The following is a 23,481-nucleotide window of genomic DNA, read 5'->3' as shown; positions in this document are numbered from 1 at the left end:
TTGGCCAGAAATATTTTCCTTGGGTCAAATATGGACTTCTGTATGGCTAATATAACATCACAACAAGTCAATCTTTACGAATAGCTAGTTAATGTTCAGGTACTCTTTGGCCAGGAATATGACCATTAAGTCAAAAAGTGACCTCTGTATACAGAATTCAAAGACTCTGTATGGCAGATTTTTTATCAAAAGTAGTCTATTTAAAAAAATAAATAATTTAGGACCCTTTAACCGGAAATAAGTTCAATAGGTCAGATATGGCCATATATGGCTTATGGAGCATCAGATTGAGTCAATGAGTATGTATAGAAAAATCAAGATGAGGACTCTTTGGCCAAAAATATGTTCAGTAGGTCAAATATGGAATTCTGAATGGCTGATTTAACATCAAAAGGAGTCTCTAAGTTTATATAGTTTAAAACCAATTAAGGACCCTTTTACCAGAAATAAGTTCAATCCGTCAAGATATGTTCTTCTAAATGGACTTCAATATGGCTAATGAAGCATCAGAAGTTGTCTATGAGTATGTATGGAAAGTTCAAGATTGAGGATTTTTTGGCCAGAAATATTTTCCTTGGGTCAAATATGGACTTCTGTATGGCTAATATAACATCACAACAAGTCAATCTTTACGAATAGCTAGTTAATGTTCAGGTACTTTTTGGCCAGGAATATGACCATTAAGTCAAAACGTGACCTCTGTATACAGAATTCAAAGACTCTGTATGGCAGATTTTTTATCAAAAGTAGTCTATTTAAAAAAAAAAAATTTTTAGGACCCTTTAACCGGAAATAAGTTCAATAGGTCAGATATGGCCATATATGGCTTATGAAGCATCAGAATGAGTCAATGAGTATGTATAGAAAAATCAAGATGAGGACTCTTTGGCCAAAAATATGTTCATTAGGTCAAATATGGAATTCTGAATGGCTGATTTAACATCAGGAGTCTCTAAGTTTATATAGTTTAAAACCAATTAGGACCCTTTGACCAGAAATAAGTTCAATCCGTCAAGATATGGACTTCTAAATGGACTTAAATATGGCTAATGAAGCATCAGAAGTTGTCTATGAGTATGTATGGAAAGTTCAAGATTGAGGATTTTTTGGCCAGAAATATTTTCCTTGGGTCAAATATGGACTTCTGTATGGCTAATATAACATCACAACAAGTCAATCTTTACGAATAGCAAGTTAATGTTCAGGTAACTCTTTGGCCAGGAATATGACCATTAAGTCAAAAAGTGACCTCTGTATACAGAATTCAAAGACTCTGTATGGCAGATTTTTTTTATCAAAAGTAGTCTATTTTGAACAAATTTTTTTTTAGGACCCTTTAACCGGAAATAAGTTCAATAGGTCAGATATGGCCATATATGGCTTATGAAGCATCAGAATGAGTCAATGAGTATGAATAGAAAAATCAAGATGAGGACTCTTTGGCCAAAAATATGTTCATTAGGTCAAATATGGAATTCTGAATGGCTGATTTAACATCAGGAGTCTATAAGTTTATATAGTTTAAAACCAATTAGGACCCTTTGACCAGAAATAAGTTCAATCCGTCAAGATATGGACTTCTAAATTGACTTAAATATGGCTAATGAAGCATCAGAAGTTGTCTATGAGTATGTATGGAAAGTTCAAGATTGAGGATTTTTTGGCCAGAAATATTTTCCTTGGGTCAAATATGGACTTCTGTATGGCTAATATAACATCACAAGTCAATCTTTACGAATAGCAAGTTAATGTTCAGGTACTCTTTGGCCAGGAATATGACCATTAAGTCAAAAAGTGACCTCTGTATACAAAATTCAAAGACTCTGTATGGCAGATTTTTTATCAAAAGTAGTCTATTTTTTTTTATTATTTTTTTAGGACCCTTTAACCGGAAATAAGTTCAATAGGTCAGATATGGCCATATATGGCTTATGAAGCATCAGAATGAGTCAATGAGAATGAATAGAAAAATCAAGATGAGGACTCTTTGGCCAAAAATATGTTCATTAGGTCAAATATGGAATTCTGAATGGCTGATTTAACATCAGGAGTCTTTAAGTTTATATAGTTTAAAACCAATTAGGACCCTTTGACCAGAAATAAGTTCAATCCGTCAAGATATGGACTTCTAAATTGACTTAAATATGGCTAATGAAGCATCAGAAGTTGTCTATGAGTATGTATGGAAAGTTCAAGATTGAGGATTTTTTGGCCAGAAATATTTTCCTTGGGTCAAATATGGACTTCTGTATGGCTAATATAACATCACAAGTCAATCTTTACGAATAGCAAGTTAATGTTCAGGTACTCTTTGGCCAGGAATATGACCATTAAGTCAAAAAGTGACCTCTGTATACAAAATTCAAAGACTCTGTATGGCAGATTTTTTATCAAAAGTAGTCTATTTTTTTTTATTATTTTTTTAGGACCCTTTAACCGGAAATAAGTTCAATAGGTCAGATATGGCCATATATGGCTTATGGAGCATCAGATTGAGTCAATGAGTATGAATAGAAACTTCAAGATTGAGGACTCTTTGGCCAGAAATATGTTCAGTAGGTAAAATATGGAATTCTGAATGGCTGATTTAACATCAGGAGTCTCTAAGTTTATATAGTTTAAAACCAATTAGGACCCTTTGACCAAAAATAAGTTTAATCCGTCAAAATATGGACTTCTAAATGGACTTCAATATGGCTAAAGAAGCATCAGAACTTGTCAATGAGTATGTATGGAAAGTTCAAGATTGAGGATTTTTTGGCCAGAAATATTTTCCTTGGGTCAAATATGGACTTCTGTATGGCTAATATAACATCACAACAAGTCAATCTTTATGAATAGCAAATTAATGTTCAGGTAACTCTTTGGCTAGGAATTTGTCCATTAAGTCAAAAAGTGACCTCTGTATACAGAGTTCAAAGACTCTGTATAGCAGATTTTTCATCAAAAGTAGTCTATTTATACATATATATATTTTTTTTTAGGACCCTTTAACCGGAAATAAGTTCAATAGGTCAGATATGGCCATATATGGCTTATGAAGCATCAGAATGAGTCAATGAGTATGTATAGAAAAATCAAGATGAGGACTCTTTGGCCAAAAATATGTTCAGTAGGTCTAATATGGAATTCTGAATGGCTGATTTAACATCAGGAATATCTAAGTTTATATAGTTTAAAACCAATTAGGACCCTTTGACCAGAAATAAGTTCAATCCGTCAAGATATGGACTTCTACATGGACTTAAATATGGCTAATGAAGCATCAGAAGTTGTCTATGAGTATGTATGGAAAGTTCATGATTGAGGATTTTTTGGCCAGAAATATTTTCCTTGGGTCAAATATGGACTTCTGTATGGCTAATATAACATCACAACAAGTCAATCTTTATGAATAGCAAGTTAATGTTCAGGTAACTCTTTGGCCAGGAATATGTCCATTAAGTCAAAAAGTGACCTCTGTATACAAAATTCAATGACTCTGTATGGCAGATTTTTTATCAAAAGTAGTCTATTTTTTTTATTTATTTTTTAGGACCCTTTAACCGGAAATAAGTTCAATAGGTCAGATATGGCCATATATGGCTTATGGAGCATCAGATTGAGTCAATGAGTATGAATAGAGACTTCAAGATTGAGGACTCTTTGGCCAGAAATATGTTCAGTAGGTAAAATATGGAATTCTGAATGGCTGATTTAACATCAGGAGTCTCTAAGTTTATATAGTTTAAAACCAATTAGGACCCTTTGACCAGAAATAAGTTTAATCCGTCAGGATATGGACTTCTAAATGGACTTCAATATGGCTAAAGAAGCATCAGAACTTGTCAATGAGTATGTATGGAAAGTTCAAGATTGAGGATTTTTTGGCCAGAAATATTTTCCTTGGGTCAAATATGGACTTCTGTATGGCTAATATAACATCACAACAAGTCAATCTTTACGGATAGCAAGTTAATGTTCAGGTACTCTTTGGCCAGGAATATGACCATTAAGTCAAAAAGTGACCTCTGTATACAGAATTCAAAGACTCTGTATTGCATATTTTTTATCAAATGTAATCTTTTTTTTTTTTTTTTTTTTTTTTAGGACCCTTTAACCGGAAATAAGTTCAATAGGTCAGATATGGCCATATATGGCTTATGAAGCATCAGAATGAGTCAATGAGTATGTATAGAAAAATCAAGATGAGGACTCTTTGGCCAAAAATATGTTCATTAGGTCAAATATGGAATTCTGAATGGCTGATTTAACATCAGGAGTCTCTAAGTTTATATAGTTTAAAACCAATTAGGACCCTTTGACCAGAAATAAGTTCAATCCGTCAAGATATGGACTTCTAAATGGACTTAAATATGGCTAATGAAGCATCAGAAGTTGTCTATGAGTATGTATGGAAAGTTCAAGATTGAGGATTTTTTGGCCAGAAATATTTTCCTTGGGTCAAATATGGACTTCTGTATGGCTAATATAACATCACAACAAGTCAATCTTTACGAATAGCAAGTTAATGTTCAGGTAACTCTTTGGCCAGGAATATGACCATTAAGTCAAAAAGTGACCTCTGTATACAGAATTCAAAGACTCTGTATGGCAGATTTTTTTTATCAAAAATAGTCTATTTTGAACAAATTTTTTTTTAGGACCCTTTAACCGGAAATAAGTTCAATAGGTCAGATATGGCCATATATGGCTTATGAAGCATCAGAATGAGTCAATGAGTATGAATAGAAAAATCAAGATGAGGACTCTTTGGCCAAAAATATGTTCATTAGGTCAAATATGGAATTCTGAATGGCTGATTTAACATCAGGAGTCTATAAGTTTATATAGTTTAAAACCAATTAGGACCCTTTGACCAGAAATAAGTTCAATCCGTCAAGATATGGACTTCTAAATTGACTTAAATATGGCTAATGAAGCATCAGAAGTTGTCTATGAGTATGTATGGAAAGTTCAAGATTGAGGATTTTTTGGCCAGAAATATTTTCCTTGGGTCAAATATGGACTTCTGTATGGCTAATATAACATCACAAGTCAATCTTTACGAATAGCAAGTTAATGTTCAGGTACTCTTTGGCCAGGAATATGACCATTAAGTCAAAAAGTGACCTCTGTATACAAAATTCAAAGACTCTGTATGGCAGATTTTTTATCAAAAGTAGTCTATTTTTTTTTATTTTTTTTTTAGGACCCTTTAACCGGAAATAAGTTCAATAGGTCAGATATGGCCATATATGGCTTATGAAGCATCAGAATGAGTCAATGAGTATGAATAGAAAAATCAAGATGAGGACTCTTTGGCCAAAAATATGTTCATTAGGTCAAATATGGAATTCTGAATGGCTGATTTAACATCAGGAGTCTCTAAGTTTATATAGTTTAAAACCAATTAAGGACCCTTTGACCAGAAATAAGTTCAATCGTCAAGATATGTTCTTCTAAATGGACTTCAATATGGCTAATGAAGCATTAGAAGTTGTCTATGAGTATGTATGGAAAGTTCAAGATTGAGGATTTTTTGGCCAGAAATATTTTCCTTGGGTCAAATATGGACTTCTGTATGGCTAATATAACATCACAACAAGTCAATCTTTATGAATAGCAAATTAATGTTCAGGTAACTCTTTGGCTAGGAATTTGTCCATTAAGTCAAAAAGTGACCTCTGTATACAGAGTTCAAAGACTCTGTATAGCAGATTTTTCATCAAAAGTAGTCTATTTATACATATATATATTTTTTTTTAGGACCCTTTAACCGGAAATAAGTTCAATAGGTCAGATATGGCCATATATGGCTTATGAAGCATCAGAATGAGTCAATGAGTATGTATAGAAAAATCAAGATGAGGACTCTTTGGCCAAAAATATGTTCAGTAGGTCTAATATGGAATTCTGAATGGCTGATTTAACATCAGGAATATCTAAGTTTATATAGTTTAAAACCAATTAGGACCCTTTGACCAGAAATAAGTTCAATCCGTCAAGATATGGACTTCTACATGGACTTAAATATGGCTAATGAAGCATCAGAAGTTGTCTATGAGTATGTATGGAAAGTTCATGATTGAGGATTTTTTGGCCAGAAATATTTTCCTTGGGTCAAATATGGACTTCTGTATGGCTAATATAACATCACAACAAGTCAATCTTTATGAATAGCAAGTTAATGTTCAGGTAACTCTTTGGCCAGGAATATGTCCATTAAGTCAAAAAGTGACCTCTGTATACAAAATTCAATGACTCTGTATGGCAGATTTTTTATCAAAAGTAGTCTATTTTTTTTATTTATTTTTTAGGACCCTTTAACCGGAAATAAGTTCAATAGGTCAGATATGGCCATATATGGCTTATGGAGCATCAGATTGAGTCAATGAGTATGAATAGAGACTTCAAGATTGAGGACTCTTTGGCCAGAAATATGTTCAGTAGGTAAAATATGGAATTCTGAATGGCTGATTTAACATCAGGAGTCTCTAAGTTTATATAGTTTAAAACCAATTAGGACCCTTTGACCAGAAATAAGTTTAATCCGTCAGGATATGGACTTCTAAATGGACTTCAATATGGCTAAAGAAGCATCAGAACTTGTCAATGAGTATGTATGGAAAGTTCAAGATTGAGGATTTTTTGGCCAGAAATATTTTCCTTGGGTCAAATATGGACTTCTGTATGGCTAATATAACATCACAACAAGTCAATCTTTACGGATAGCAAGTTAATGTTCAGGTACTCTTTGGCCAGGAATATGACCATTAAGTCAAAAAGTGACCTCTGTATACAGAATTCAAAGACTCTGTATTGCATATTTTTTATCAAATGTAATCTTTTTTTTTTATTTTTTTTTTTTTAGGACCCTTTAACCGGAAATAAGTTCAATAGGTCAGATATGGCCATATATGGCTTATGAAGCATCAGAATGAGTCAATGAGTATGTATAGAAAAATCAAGATGAGGACTCTTTGGCCAAAAATATGTTCATTAGGTCAAATATGGAATTCTGAATGGCTGATTTAACATCAGGAGTCTCTAAGTTTATATAGTTTAAAACCAATTAGGACCCTTTGACCAGAAATAAGTTCAATCCGTCAAGATATGGACTTCTAAATGGACTTAAATATGGCTAATGAAGCATCAGAAGTTGTCTATGAGTATGTATGGAAAGTTCAAGATTGAGGATTTTTTGGCCAGAAATATTTTCCTTGGGTCAAATATGGACTTCTGTATGGCTAATATAACATCACAACAAGTCAATCTTTACGAATAGCAAGTTAATGTTCAGGTAACTCTTTGGCCAGGAATATGACCATTAAGTCAAAAAGTGACCTCTGTATACAGAATTCAAAGACTCTGTATGGCAGATTTTTTTTATCAAAAATAGTCTATTTTGAACAAATTTTTTTTTAGGACCCTTTAACCGGAAATAAGTTCAATAGGTCAGATATGGCCATATATGGCTTATGAAGCATCAGAATGAGTCAATGAGTATGAATAGAAAAATCAAGATGAGGACTCTTTGGCCAAAAATATGTTCATTAGGTCAAATATGGAATTCTGAATGGCTGATTTAACATCAGGAGTCTATAAGTTTATATAGTTTAAAACCAATTAGGACCCTTTGACCAGAAATAAGTTCAATCCGTCAAGATATGGACTTCTAAATTGACTTAAATATGGCTAATGAAGCATCAGAAGTTGTCTATGAGTATGTATGGAAAGTTCAAGATTGAGGATTTTTTGGCCAGAAATATTTTCCTTGGGTCAAATATGGACTTCTGTATGGCTAATATAACATCACAAGTCAATCTTTACGAATAGCAAGTTAATGTTCAGGTACTCTTTGGCCAGGAATATGACCATTAAGTCAAAAAGTGACCTCTGTATACAAAATTCAAAGACTCTGTATGGCAGATTTTTTATCAAAAGTAGTCTATTTTTTTTTATTTTTTTTTTAGGACCCTTTAACCGGAAATAAGTTCAATAGGTCAGATATGGCCATATATGGCTTATGAAGCATCAGAATGAGTCAATGAGTATGAATAGAAAAATCAAGATGAGGACTCTTTGGCCAAAAATATGTTCATTAGGTCAAATATGGAATTCTGAATGGCTGATTTAACATCAGGAGTCTCTAAGTTTATATAGTTTAAAACCAATTAGGACCCTTTGACCAGAAATAAGTTCAATCCGTCAAGATATGGACTTCTAAATGGACTTAAATATGGCTAATGAAGCATCAGAAGTTGTCTATGAGTATGTATGGAAAGTTCAAGATTGAGGATTTTTTGGCCAGAAATATTTTCCTTGGGTCAAATATGGACTTCTGTATGGCTAATATAACATCACAAGTCAATCTTTACGAATAGCAAGTTAATGTTCAGGTAACTCTTTGGCCAGGAATATGACCATTAAGTCAAAAAGTGACCTCTGTATACAGAATTCAAAGACTCTGTATGGCAGATTTTTTTTATCAAAAATAGTCTATTTTGAACAAATTTTTTTTTAGGACCCTTTAACCGGAAATAAGTTCAATAGGTCAGATATGGCCATATATGGCTTATGAAGCATCAGAATGAGTCAATGAGTATGAATAGAAAAATCAAGATGAGGACTCTTTGGCCAAAAATATGTTCATTAGGTCAAATATGGAATTCTGAATGGCTGATTTAACATCAGGAGTCTATAAGTTTATATAGTTTAAAACCAATTAGGACCCTTTGACCAGAAATAAGTTCAATCCGTCAAGATATGGACTTCTAAATTGACTTAAATATGGCTAATGAAGCATCAGAAGTTGTCTATGAGTATGTATGGAAAGTTCAAGATTGAGGATTTTTTGGCCAGAAATATTTTCCTTGGGTCAAATATGGACTTCTGTATGGCTAATATAACATCACAAGTCAATCTTTACGAATAGCAAGTTAATGTTCAGGTACTCTTTGGCCAGGAATATGACCATTAAGTCAAAAAGTGACCTCTGTATACAAAATTCAAAGACTCTGTATGGCAGATTTTTTATCAAAAGTAGTCTATTTTTTTTTATTTATTTTTTAGGACCCTTTAACCGGAAATAAGTTCAATAGGTCAGATATGGCCATATATGGCTTATGAAGCATCAGAATGAGTCAATGAGTATGAATAGAAAAATCAAGATGAGGACTCTTTGGCCAAAAATATGTTCATTAGGTCAAATATGGAATTCTGAATGGCTGATTTAACATCAGGAGTCTCTAAGTTTATATAGTTTAAAACCAATTAGGACCCTTTGACCAGAAATAAGTTCAATCCGTCAAGATATGGACTTCTAAATGGACTTAAATATGGCTAATGAAGCATCAGAAGTTGTCTATGAGTATGTATGGAAAGTTCAAGATTGAGGATTTTTTGGCCAGAAATATTTTCCTTGGGTCAAATATGGACTTCTGTATGGCTAATATAACATCACAAGTCAATCTTTACGAATAGCAAGTTAATGTTCAGGTACTCTTTGGCCAGGAATATGACCATTAAGTCAAAAAGTGACCTCTGTATACAAAATTCAAAGACTCTGTATGGCAGATTTTTTATCAAAAGTAGTCTATTTTTTTTATTTATTTTTTAGGACCCTTTAACCGGAAATAAGTTCAATAGGTCATATATGGCCATATATGGCTTATGGAGCATCAGATTGAGTCAATGAGTATGAATAGAAACTTCAAGATTGAGGACTCTTTGGCCAGAAATATGTTCAGTAGGTAAAATATGGAATTCTGAATGGCTGATTTAACATCAGGAGTCTCTAAGTTTATATAGTTTAAAACCAATTAGGACCCTTTGACCAAAAATAAGTTTAATCCGTCAAAATATGGACTTCTAAATGGACTTCAATATGGCTAAAGAAGCATCAGAACTTGTCAATGAGTATGTATGGAAAGTTCAAGATTGAGGATTTTTTGGCCAGAAATATTTTCTTGGGGTCAAATATGGACTTCTGTATGGCTAATATAACATCACAACAAGTCAATCTTTATGAATAGCAAGTTAATGTTCAGGTAACTCTTTGGCCAGGAATATGTCCATTAAGTCAAAAAGTGACCTCTGTATACAGAGTTCAAAGACTCTGTATGGCAGATTTTTCATCAAAAGTAGTCTATATATATATATTTTTTTAGGACCCTTTAACCGGAAATAAGTTCAATAGGTCAGATATGGCCATATATGGCTTATGAAGCATCAGAATGAGTCAATGAGTATGAATAGAAAAATCAAGATGAGGACTCTTTGGCCAAAAATATGTTCAGTAGGTCAAATATGGAATTCTGAATGGCTGATTTAACATCAGGAGTCTGTAAGTTCATATAGTTTAAAACCAATTAGGACCCTTTGACCAGAAATAAGTTCAATGGCCTGATATGTATATCTATTGGACTTATGAAGCATCAGTAGGAGTCTTTCAGTGTGTATAGAAACTTCAAGATTGAGTACTCTTTGGCCAGATATATGTTCAGTAGGTCAAATATGGAATTCTAAATGGCTGATTTAACATCAAAAGGAGTCTCTAAGTTTATATAATTTAAAACCAATTAAGGACTCTTTGACCAGAAATAAGTTCAATTCGTCAAGATATGGACTTCTAAATGGACTTCAATATGGCTAATGAAGCATCAGAAGTTGTCTATGAGTATGTATGGAAAGTTCAAGATTGAGGATTTTTTGGCCAGAAATATTTTCCTTGGGTCAAATATGGACTTCTGTATGGCTAACATAACATCACAACAAGTCAATCTTTATGAATAGCAAGTTAATGTTCAGGTAACTCTTTGGCCAGGGATATGTCCATTAAGTCAAAAAGTGACCTCTGTATTCAGAGTTCAAAGACTCTGTATGGCAGATTTTTCATCAAAAGTAGGCCTAGTCTATATATATATTTTTTTATTTTTTTTTAGGACCCTTTAACCGGAAATAAGTTCAATAGGTCAGATATGGCCATATATGGCTTATGAAGCATCAGAATGAGTCAATGAGTATGAATAGAAAAATCAAGATGAGGACTCTTTGGCCAAAAATATGTTCAGTAGGTCAAATATGGAATTCTGAATGGCTGATTTAACATCAGGAGTCTCTAAGTTTATATAGTTTAAAACCAATTAGGACCCTTTGACCAGAAATAAGTTCAATTGTCAAGATATGGACTTCTAAATGGACTTAAATATGGCTAATGAAGCATCAGAAGTTGTCTATGAGTATGTATGGAAAGTTCAAGATTGAGGATTTTTTGGCCAGAAATATTTTCCTTGGGTCAAATATGGACTTCTGTATGGCTAATATAACATCACAAGTCAATCTTTACGAATAGCAAGTTAATGTTCAGGTACTCTTTGGCCAGGAATATGACCATTAAGTCAAAAAGTGACCTCTGTATACACAATTCAAAGACTCTGTATGGCAGATTTGTTATCAAAAGTAGTCTATTTTTTTATAAAAAAATTTTTAGGACCCTTTAACCGGAAATAAGTTCAATGGCCTGATATGTATATCTATTGGACTTATGAAGCATCAGTAGGAGTCTTTCAGTGTGTATAGAAACTTCAAGATTGAGGACTCTTTGGCCAGAAATATGTTCAGTAGGTCAAATATGGAATTCTAAATGGCTGATTTAACATCAAAAGGAGTCTCTAAGTTTATATAATTTAAAACCAATTAAGGACCCTTTGACCAGAAATAAGTTCAATTCGTCAAGATATGGACTTCTAAATGGACTTCAATATGGCTAATGAAGCATCAGAAGTTGTCTATGAGTATGTATGGAAAGTTCAAGATTGAGGATTTTTTGGCCAGAAATATTTTCCTTGGGTCAAATATGGACTTCTCTATGGCTAACATAACATCACAACAAGTCAATCTTTATGAATAGCAAGTTAATGTTCAGGTAACTCTTTGGCCAGGAATATGTCCATTAAGTCAAAAAGTGACCTCTGTATACAGAGTTCAAAGACTCTGTATGGCAGATTTTTCATCAAAAGTAGTCTATATATATATATATTTTTTTTTAGGACCCTTTAACCGGAAATAAGTTCAATAGGTCAGATATGGCCATATATGGCTTATGGAGCATCAGATTGAGTCAATGAGTATGTATAGAAAAATCAAGATGAGGACTCTTTGGCCAAAAATATGTTCAGTAGGTCAAATATGGAATTCTGAATGGCTGATTTAACATCAGGAGTCTCTAAGTTTATATAGTTTAAAACCAATTAGGACCCTTTGACCAGAAATAAGTTTAATCTGTCAAGATATGGACTTCTAAATGGACTTCAATATGGCTAAAGAAGCATCAGAACTTGTCAATGAGTATGTATGGAAAGTTCAAGATTGAGGATTTTTTGGCCAGAAATATTTTCCTTGGGTCAAATATGGACTTCTGTATGGCTAATATAACATCACAACAAGTCAATCTTTACGAATAGCAAGTTAATGTTCAGGTACTCTTTGGCCAGGAATATGACCATTAAGTCAAAAAGTGACCTCTGTATACAGAATTCAAAGACTCTGTATTGCAGATTTTTTATCAAAAGTAGTCTATTTTTTTTTTTTTTTAGGACCCTTTAACCGGAAATAAGTTCAATAGGTCAGATATGGCCATATATGGCTTATGGAGCATCAGAATGAGTCAATGAGTATGTATAGAAGAATCAAGATGAGGACTCTTTGGCCAAAAATATGTTCAGTAGGTCAGATATGGAATTCTGAATGGCTGATTTAACATCAGGAGTCTCTAAGTTTATATAGTTTAAAACCAATTAGGACCCTTTGACCAGAAATAAGTTCAATCGTCAAGATATGGACTTCTAAATGGACTTAAATATGGCTAATGTAGCATCAGAAGTTGTCTATGAGTATGTATGGAAAGTTCAAGATTGAGGATTTTTTGGCCAGAAATATTTTCCTTGGGTCAAATATGGACTTCTGTATGGCTAATATAACATCACAAGTCAATCTTTACGAATAGCAAGTTCGAACATTAGTTCAGGTGTCATGGGGTGACAAATGATCCTCGGAACTAATTCCACAAGAGAAGCGTTCCCGCCGTGGCGCTTTCAGTGTAACACTGTCCCCGGGCCGGTGTGTGTATCTGTTGTCATGACAACTAAACGGCAGATTGGCAACAGGTGCGGGGACTTCACTTTGAGTGCCTGATTGAGGTGGCGCCAGTGTTTGGAGAGGATAAAACACAAAAGGGAAGAGAAGGCTGGGTGTTCTCTCTCCGTGTGGGCTTGTTGTTTCTTTGTCTTCCCCCGTCGATCTGGTGTGGTTCTCTCCCGTTGGGAAATGTTTGTAGAGTGTTGCAGCTGAAGGATCATCGTGAAAGAAGAGGAGTGTCGCTTGTGGGATCCGAGGGCGGTTTTGAAGAGTGGAATTCGTTCGCCTGGACTGGAAAAGAGTGAGATGAGTGATTGACAAATTGAATCTCATAAACGCATGTCTTCTACACTAAATTGGATACTGGTTTGGAGTGCTCGGATCACGTTGTATACATCGCACTGAGTGAAATATACTGATTCCTTGTCGATCTCTAGCCTCTCCCTTGACCATTGAAAACAGCGAAGTGAAGCCCGCTTGTAGTGGTGAGGAAATTATTCACCACATCTGTCCCAACTCTGACTATCATCGGCTCTTCAGATCGAGACCTCTGGGTGAGTGTTGGCCTTATTTTGCACTTTGAAGAGTGGATTTGTAGTGCTGGAATTGACGTTTCCCATCACGTTGCATGTTTGGAGTTGGACTGTCGTGTGTGTGTGTGGAAGATTTATCTTTTATCGCCGTGCACTCCCCATGTGTCATGCTGGTCTACCGTTCATTATAAGAGCCTAGTAAGATCGATTGTAGTCCCCTGTTGGATGTCAGAAGGAAAAGCCCCCGTGTGCACACTACACATAAGAACTGTTTTACCTCTGCTTGAAGTTATGCTGTCTGTTCCAGTGGAAGCCCCGCTCAGCTTGTGACTTGAGTCTGTTGTAGCTCTGCAATCCACCTGTTCGTTACTCACCACTGTGAGTCTGGCACCAGCGCCAGAAGGAAGTGAGCTCCGACCGTCTACTCACCTGGGATACCCACCTGTTCGTCACTCACCACTGTGAGTCTGGCACCAGTACCAGGAGGAAGTGAGCTCCGACCGTCTACTCACCTGGGATACCCACTTGTTCGTCACTCACCACTGTGAGCCTGGCACCAGCGCCAGAAGGAAGTGAGCTCCGACCGTCTACTCACCTGGGATACCCACCTGTTCGTTACTCACCACTGTGAGTCTGGCACCAGCGCCAGAAGGAAGTGAGCTCCGACCGTCTACTCACCTGGGATACCCACCTTGTTCGTCACTCGCCACTGTGAGTCTGGCACCAGCGCCAGAAGGAAGTGAGCCCTGTCCTACCTACTCACCTGCGATACCTACCTGTCCATAAACTTACCACGGCGTTGCCTTGGATCCTTGGGAAGAGGAAGGAAGAGGAAGGAAGAGGAAGGAAGAGGAAGGAAGAGGATTTTAGATAGGATTTTCAAATTGCTTTTAGACATTAAATAAAGTTGTCATTCTTTTATTTCTGTCTCCTGCCTCCTCCTTTGACGCGCTCCTCAGGGTGATCCTGGTCCAGGGGTGGGTGCAGTCTGGCTTGGCCCACCTCGACCTGTGACAGATTTTGGCGTAGTCGGCAGGATTCACCTTGAGTTGAGCGATCAGAGGTTGAGATGGCGGAGGAGGAAGAGCCTGGAGCTCGGCAACCTGTCATGCCGATTTTCATGGGTGCCCCATGGGCCTCGAGGTACGGAGGCCCGGGGTCCGAAGTAAGTCTGTCTCTGTGGAAGACCCAGGTGGAATACCTGGCGGGGCTTCAAGGTCTGAGTGCTCTGCAGAAGGTCCAGTTCGTTTTGAACTCTCTGGAGGGGGAGGCGAGAAGAGAAGTTCAGGCAGCACCAGAAGCCAACCGTGCGACGGTCCAGGCTATTTTTGATTTCCTTACGGGGCAGTATGGAGATACCACTCCGGTAGCCGCTCTGAGGACGAAGTTTTTCAATTCTCGCCAGGGTCCCCGGCAATCTGTTCGGGCATTCGCCTTGCAACTGCGGGAGCAGTTTTCCAGACTCACGGGGAGGCAGGACCATGGCCTGGGGGAAGGAGAGGTGTTGCTGCGAGATCAATTTCTGTTGGGGCTGCGAGAGGGTCCCGTACGTCAGAGCCTGCGGGTGCAGCTTCGGAGAGGACCAGACATGACTTTCGAAGAGCTGAGGCAAGAAGCCCTGGCTCTTGAGCGCGACCAGGCGGAGCATGTGGAAACCCCCAGCTGTTTGGCTACCAATGTCGTTGAATCCCCCTTGGCCGTCACGGCACCCCATTGGAAGCAGGTCCTCCGGGAAGAACTGAAGCGAGATGTTCAGGAACAAATGTCCGAGTTGTCCAAGTCTGTCATGGAAGAGCTTCGTCGAGAGCGCCTGCAGCCACCTTTTCACTCTCGGGAACGGGCTTACTCCGACGGGAATCGCCCTTCTGAACGCCGTCCTCCCCGGTCAGTGGGCTCCCGATTCCAGTGGGACGAACATGGGCGGCCCATTTGTAATGGCTGTGGAGAGCCGGGGCATTACTTTCGCCAATGCTCTGCCCGACGGGCATCACAAGGGGGTTTTTAGAGTCTCCGGCCACTGTGGGTCAAGTGGTCGGGACCCCCGTATTAGACCCCTCTTCTTCCACATCCCCCCAGAGTCGCCTGATAGGCCGCTGCCCGGTGGTGGTGGCCCAAGTTAATGGTCAGGAGATACATTGTCTCTTGGACACAGGCTCCCAAGTGACCTTATTCACCGAAAGTTTGGCCCATGAGCTGTTTGGCACCAACGGTAGATCGCCTGTGGATGCCCCCTGGTTGACGCTGCGTGGGGCAAATGGACTGGACATACCGTACGTAGGATACCTTGTGACCGATTTGAAGATCCATGGAGTTGTAGTGCCTCAGAAGGGGGTGGTAGTTGTCCGAGACCCGTGTCTAGGGTCCCATCGTGCCCTGATTGGGATGAATGTCATCTCGGATTGCTGGGAAGAGCTATTCCGAAGTAGACCGGCACGAGCAGCTGTAACCCCAGCCGGACAGGAGTGGGACCGTATCAGGGCCGATTGCCGCCGGATATGTCTGGCCGAACAACAGCATGACCGGGAAAGCACGGGGAGAGTGGCCTGTCGCTACGCCCTGTCCATCCCAGCTCGAAGTGAGGCTGTAGTCTGGGCCAGGCTGCCCCCTCGACGTTACCATCCGCAAGAGTGGGTGATGGTGGAGCCCCACGAAGAGGGTCCCAAGGTGGAGATAGCTCGAGGACTGGCAACCGTTCAGGGAGGCCGAGTCTCAGTAAGAGTGAGGAACACGAACCCCTTTCTTATCCACCTGTATCATCACCAATGTTTGGCCCGGGTGACCTCAGTAAGACCACAGCAGGTTCGTGAGCAGGGCGAAGTTAACTTTAAGCGGGTGAGTCCTACAGTGGTCGAAGTGGCTTTAGCGCGGGCCGGTCCAGGAGTGGAGGAGGTAGAAGGAGGATTGCCTGCTCACTTAAAGGGAGAGTCTTTACGGGGTGACGGACTGGAGGAAGAACAAGTGGGACAACTGCAAGAGTTCTTGAGGGGATGGCAACACCTGTTCTCTACTCACGAGGAGGACTATGGCCGCACTGACGTGGTAAAGCACCAGATTCCAACTGGGGATGCTGCACCAAGCCGAGAGCGCTATCGACCTGTACCACCGACCTTGTACACCGAGGTCCGCACCCTGTTGCGAGGAATGCTTGACCGAGGGATTATTCGTGAGAGCAGCAGCCCTTGGGCCGCACCGATAGTGTTGGTCCGCAAGAAGACGGGTTCCTGGAGGTTTTGTGTGGATTACCGCCGGTTGAACCTGGTGACCAAGAAGGATGCTTTCCCGTTGCCACGGGTTGAAGATTCTCTTACGAGCCTCACTCAAGCTGCCTGGTACTCTACCCTCGATTTGGCCAGCGGTTATTGGCAGGTGCAAATGGACGAGCGTGACCGGGAGAAGACGGCATTTACCACCCCTTTCGGTCTTTATGAGTGGGACCGGATGCCGTTCGGCCTCTGCAACGCTCCAGCCACGTTCCAGCGGCTGATGCAGCGTTGTTTGGGCAGCCAAGTGATGGATACCACCCTCGTCTACCTTGACGACATCATCACTTACTCCCCCGATTTCAAGTCCCACCTGGAGCATCTTGGGCAAGTCTTCCGCTCCTTAGAGCGCTACGGACTGAAGTTACAACCCGACAAGTGCCAGCTCTTCCGTAAAGAGGTCAAGTTTCTGGGGCACGTGGTCAGTGCGGCAGGGATCTCCGTTGACCCAGAAAAAGTGAGGGCGGTGCAAGAGTGGACCGCTCCCCAGACGGTGCGTCAAGTTCGGTCATTCCTGGGCTTCGTGGGCTACTATAGGCGCTTCATTAAGGACTTCTCCAGAATCGCCAAACCCATCAACCAGCTGTTGGGAGGCACGGGTCGAGCACGGGGTAGAGGGTCCCCCTCCATCCAATGGGACCCAGCCTGTGAAGCCGCTTTCCAGCAGCTCAAGCAGGAACTCTTACAGGCCCCGATATTGGCCTATGCCGACTTTACTCAACCATTCATCCTGTACACCGATGCAAGCCAACTAGGGTTGGGAGCCGTCTTGGCGCAGAAACAACAGGGAGAGGAGAAAGTGATCGCCTATGCAAGCCGAAGCTTACACCCCGCAGAGAAGAATGACTCGAATTATAGCTCTTTTAAACTCGAGCTACTGGCCATGAAGTGGGCGCTGGGCGAGAAATTTAAAGACTACTTGTGGGGAGCCAAGGTACGGGTTGTCACGGACAATAACCCGCTGGTGCATCTACAAACGGCCAAACTAGGGGCAGTGGAGCAACGCTGGGTGGCGCAACTGGCCAACTTCGATTACCAGATCCGGTACCGGCCAGGAAGAGAGCACACCAACGCTGACGTGTTATCCAGGTTACCGGGTGAAGGATCGGCAGGCCATACACCGACCCCAGAACTGGGGTCCGACGAGGGATTAATGGTGGGAGTTGTAGAGGCACCAGGGCAGACGCCTGAGGACCCCCCTCCGTGTTGGGGGTGAGACCCACAACGCTGGAGACTGTGGCAGGGCGAAGATGGAGATGTGCTGCGGGTACGGACATGGTTGGAGCAGAAGATCTGGCCCGAGGGGGCGGAACGTCGAACTCAGACCCGGAGTGTGCGAGGCTTGCTGGGACAGAGGGAAAGGCTCTATTTGAGGGATGGGGTGCTCTGTAGGACGCTTCAGGACCCAGGCCGAGGAGAAGAGGTCTGTCAGATCGTGGTCCCTGCAGGTCGTTGGCAGGCTTTACTGGAGGCGTACCATGCTAGGATGGGACATCAAGGGCAGGAGAGGACATTGGCTTTGTTGAGACGACATTTCTACTGGCCTGGGATGGAGGGTACCACCAGGACTTACCTTCAGAGATGCCCACGTTGCACCTTGTTCAAGTCCAGGAGGGAGGCGCGGGCACCGCTGGTCCCGATTCAGGCCAGGGCACCTCTGCACATGGTGGCAATGGACTTCCTCACCCTGGGACGGCCGGTGGACCAGATCCAGAATATTCTCGTTGTCACCGATCTGTTCACTAAACATGCTTGGGCCATCCCCACTATGGACCAAACCGCCCTGACCACTGCTAACGCCCTCTGGAAGTACGTGATTCGGAGCCATTCGGATGCCCTGAAATCCTCCATTCAGACCAAGGGGCCAACTTCGAGTCAAAGGTGATCCATGAATTATGCCAACTGTACGGATGTAAGAAGACCCATACGACCCCTTATCATCCTCAAGGGAACGGGGGGTGTGAAAGATTCAATCAAACCTTGCTGGGCTTGTTGGGAACCTTGGAGGAAGAGCAGCAGGGCCACTGGGCTGATCGGCTCCCAGCAGTGATGCAGGCGTACAACAATAGCATACACAGTACCACCGGTTATGCCCCTACCTACCTGATGTTCGGCCGACATGTGAGGCTCCCAATGGATATGCTTATGGGAACCACTGGGGGAGAAGAAGGAAGTAGTCTGTCCGACTGGGTAGCGAACCACCACCGACGCCTCCAGTCCGCATACGAACAGGTCGCTGGCCGGATTAATCAGGCAGCGTTAAAGAACAAGAGACTGTACGATAGGACGGCCCGAGAAGCCCCGCTACTGCCCGGGGAGAGGGTGCTGCTACGGGACAATCGCCGACAAGGGAAGGGAAAATTGAGCAACCGATGGGAGGCCCAGCCATACGTCGTCCAGCGACAACCCCATCCGGACCAACCTGTATATGCCCTACGGCCCGAAGGTAAGACGGGCCCCGAACGGGTGTTACACCGTAACCTGATCCGCCCTTGCCCGAATTACCCAAAGCCAGTGGTAGAGAACCCACCGGCCGAGATGACTTGGACGCCCCCGCTGGTAGGATGGGCAGTGATCCCGAGGGGCCTAGGCCTAGGACCACGACCTGAAGCGCCCATCTCCCCACCACGACGTTCTCAGCGAGAGAATCGGGGTCAGCCTCCAGCCAGGTACGGAGACTGGGTGTCTGGAGACCGTTCTCAGGACTAGAACGGTTTGGCAGGGGGGTATGTCACGGGGTGACAAATGATCCCCGGAACTAATTCCACAAGAGAAGCGTTCCCGCCAGGGCGCTTTCAGTGTAACACTGTCCCCGGGCCGGTGTGTGTATCTGTTGTCATGACAACTAAACGGCAGATTGGCAACAGGTGCGGGGACTTCACTTTGAGTGCCTGATTGAGGTGGCGCCAGTGTTTGGAGAGGATAAAACACAAGAGGAAGAGAAGGCTGGGTGTTCTCTCTCCGTGTGGGCTTGTTGTTTCTTTGTCTTCCCCCGTCGATCTGGTGTGGTTCTCTCCCGTTGGGAAATGTTTGTAGAGTGTTGCAGCTGAAGGATCATCGTGAAAGAAGAGGAGTGTCGCTTGTGGGATCCGAGGGCGGTTTTGAAGAGTGGAATTCGTTCGCTTGGACTGGAAAAGAGTGAGATGAGTGATTGACAAATTGAATCTCATAAACGCATGTTTTCTACACTAAATTGGATACTGGTTTGGAGTGCTCGGATCACGTTGTATACATCGCACTGAGTGAAATATACTGATTCCTTGTCGATCTCTAGCCTCTCCCTTGACCATTGAAAACAGCGAAGTGAAGCCCGCTTGTAGTGGTGAGGAAATTATTCACCACATCTGTCCCAACTCTGACTATCATCGGCTCTTCAGATCGAGACCTCTGGGTGAGTGTTGGCCTTATTTTGCACTTTGAAGAGTGGATTTGTAGTGCTGGAATTGACGTTTCCCATCACGTTGCATGTTTGGAGTTGGACTGTCGTGTGTGTGTGTGGAAGATTTATCTTTTATCGCCGTGCACTCCCCATGTGTCATGCTGGTCTACCGTTCATTATAAGAGCCTAGTAAGATCGATTGTAGTCCCCTGTTGGATGTCAGAAGGAAAAGCCCCCGTGTGCACACTACACATAAGAACTGTTTTACCTCTGCTTGAAGTTATGCTGTCTGTTCCAGTGGAAGCCCCGCTCAGCTTGTGACTTGAGTCTGTTGTAGCTCTGCAATCCACCTGTTCGTTACTCACCACTGTGAGTCTGGCACCAGCGCCAGAAGGAAGTGAGCTCCGACCGTCTACTCACCTGGGATACCCACCTGTTCGTCACTCACCACTGTGAGTCTGGCACCAGTACCAGGAGGAAGTGAGCTCCGACCGTCTACTCACCTGGGATACCCACTTGTTCGTCACTCACCACTGTGAGCCTGGCACCAGCGCCAGAAGGAAGTGAGCTCCGACCGTCTACTCACCTGGGATACCCACCTGTTCGTTACTCACCACTGTGAGTCTGGCACCAGCGCCAGAAGGAAGTGAGCTCCGACCGTCTACTCACCTGGGATACCCACCTTGTTCGTCACTCGCCACTGTGAGTCTGGCACCAGCGCCAGAAGGAAGTGAGCCCTGTCCTACCTACTCACCTGCGATACCTACCTGTCCATAAACTTACCACGGCGTTGCCTTGGATCCTTGGGAAGAGGAAGGAAGAGGAAGGAAGAGGATTTTAGATAGGATTTTCAAATTGCTTTTAGACATTAAATAAAGTTGTCATTCTTTTATTTCTGTCTCCTGCCTCCTCCTTTGACGCGCTCCTCAGGGTGATCCTGGTCCAGGGGTGGGTGCAGTCTGGCTTGGCCCACCTCGACCTGTGACACAGGTACTCTTTGGCCAGGAATATGACCATTAAGTCAAAAAGGGACCTCTGTATACAGAATTCAAAGACTCTGTATGGCAGATTTTTTATCAAAAGTAGTCTATTTTATTTTTTATTTTTTTTAGGACCCTTTAACCGGAAATAAGTTCAATAGGTCAGATATGGCCATACATGGCTTATGGAGCATCAGAATGAGTCAATGAGTATGTATAGAAAAATCAAGATGAGGACTCTTTGGCCAAAAATATGTTCAGTAGGTCAAATATGGAATTCTGAATGGCTGATTTAACATCAGGAGTCACTAAGTTTATATAGTTTGAAACCAATTAGGACCCTTTGACCAGAAATAAGTTCAATCCGTCAAGATATGCACTTCTAAATGGACTTCAATATGGCTAATGAAGCATCAGAAGTTGTCTATGAGTATGTATGGAAAGTTCAAGATTGAGGATTTTTTGGCCAGAAATATTTTCCTTGGGTCAAATATGGACTTCTGTATGGCTAATATAACATCACAACAAGTCAATCTTTATGAATAGCAAGTTAATGTTCAGGTAACTCTTTGGCCAGAAGAGCCAAAGTGCATTGAAGGATATGCACTTGTGCATTGAAGGATATGCACTTGTTTCAATGCATTGCATAAAATATCTTTCTTCTTCAGTTGTGCATTGAAGAGATCAGGCATTACATCTATGACGTCCGTTGCATTGCAATGTGAACAAATAGCATATTGTGTTGCTTTGCATTACACACACAATCTATCTTAAAAAGCTATGTATTGAAAAATAACATCAAAGATATGCACTTGTTTCAATGCATTGCATAAAATATCTTTCTTATTCAGTTGTGCATTGAAGAGATAAGGCATAACATCTATGACGTGCGTTGCATTGCAATGTGAATACATAGCAAGTTGTGTTGCTTTGCATTGCACTGCACACACGATCTATTTTAAAAAGATATGCATTGAAAAATAACATCAAAGATATGCACTTGTTTCAATGCATTGCATAAAATATCTTTCTTATTCAGTTATGTATTGAAGAGATAAGGCATAACATCTTTGACGTGCGTTGCATTGCAATGTGAACACATAGCATGTTATGTTGCTTTGCATTGCACAAACGATCTACCTTAAAAAGATATGCATTGAAAAACAACCAAAGATATGCACTTGTTTCAATGCATTGCATAAAATATATTTCTTATTCAGTTGTGCATTGAAGAGATCAGGCATAACATCTATGACGTCTGTTGCATTGCAATGTGAACACAAAGCATGTTGTGTTGTTTTGCTTTGCATTGCACACACGATCTATCTTAAAAATATATGCATTGAAAAATAACATCAAACATATGCACTTGTTTTAATGCATTGCATAAAATATCTTTCTTATTCAGTTGTGCATTGAAGGATAAAGCATAACATCTATGACGTGCGTTGCATTGCAATGTGAACACATAGCATGTTGTGTTGTTTTGCTTTGCATTGCACACACGATCTATCTTAAAAATATATGCATTGAAAAATAACATCAAACATATGCACTTGTTTTAATGCATTGCATAAAATATATTTCTTATTCAGTTGTGCATTGAAGGATAAAGCATAACATCTATGACGTGCGTTGCATTGCAATGTGAACACATAGCATGTTGTGTTGCTTTGCATTGCATTGCACACACGATCTATCTTAAAAATATATGCATTGAAAAATAACATCAAACATATGCACTTGTTTTAATGCATTGCATAAAATATCTTTCTTATTCAGTTGTGCATTGAAGAGAAAGGCATAACATCTATGACGTGCGTTGCATTGCAATGTGAACACATAGCATGTTGTGTTGCTTTGCATTGCACAAACGATCTATCTTAAAAAGATATGTATTGAAAAATAACATCAAAGATATGCAATTGTTTCAATGCATTGCATAAAATATCTTTTTATTCAGTTATGCATTGAAGAGATAAGGCATAACATCTATGACGTGCGTTGCATTGCAATGTGAATACATAGCTTTTTGTGTTGCTTTCACTTTATACAAACAATCTATCTTAAAAAGATATGCATTGAAAAATAACATCAAAGATATGCACTTGTTTCAATGCATTGCATAAAATATCTTTCTTATTCAGTTGTACATTGAAGAGAAAGGCATAACATCTATGACGTGCATTGCATTGCAATATGAAGACATA

This window comes from Phoxinus phoxinus (genome assembly GCF_949152265.1).
Source record: "Phoxinus phoxinus genome assembly, chromosome: 19".
NCBI lineage: Eukaryota > Metazoa > Chordata > Actinopteri > Cypriniformes > Leuciscidae > Phoxinus > Phoxinus phoxinus.
Note: the sequence above shows the minus strand (reverse complement) of the source record.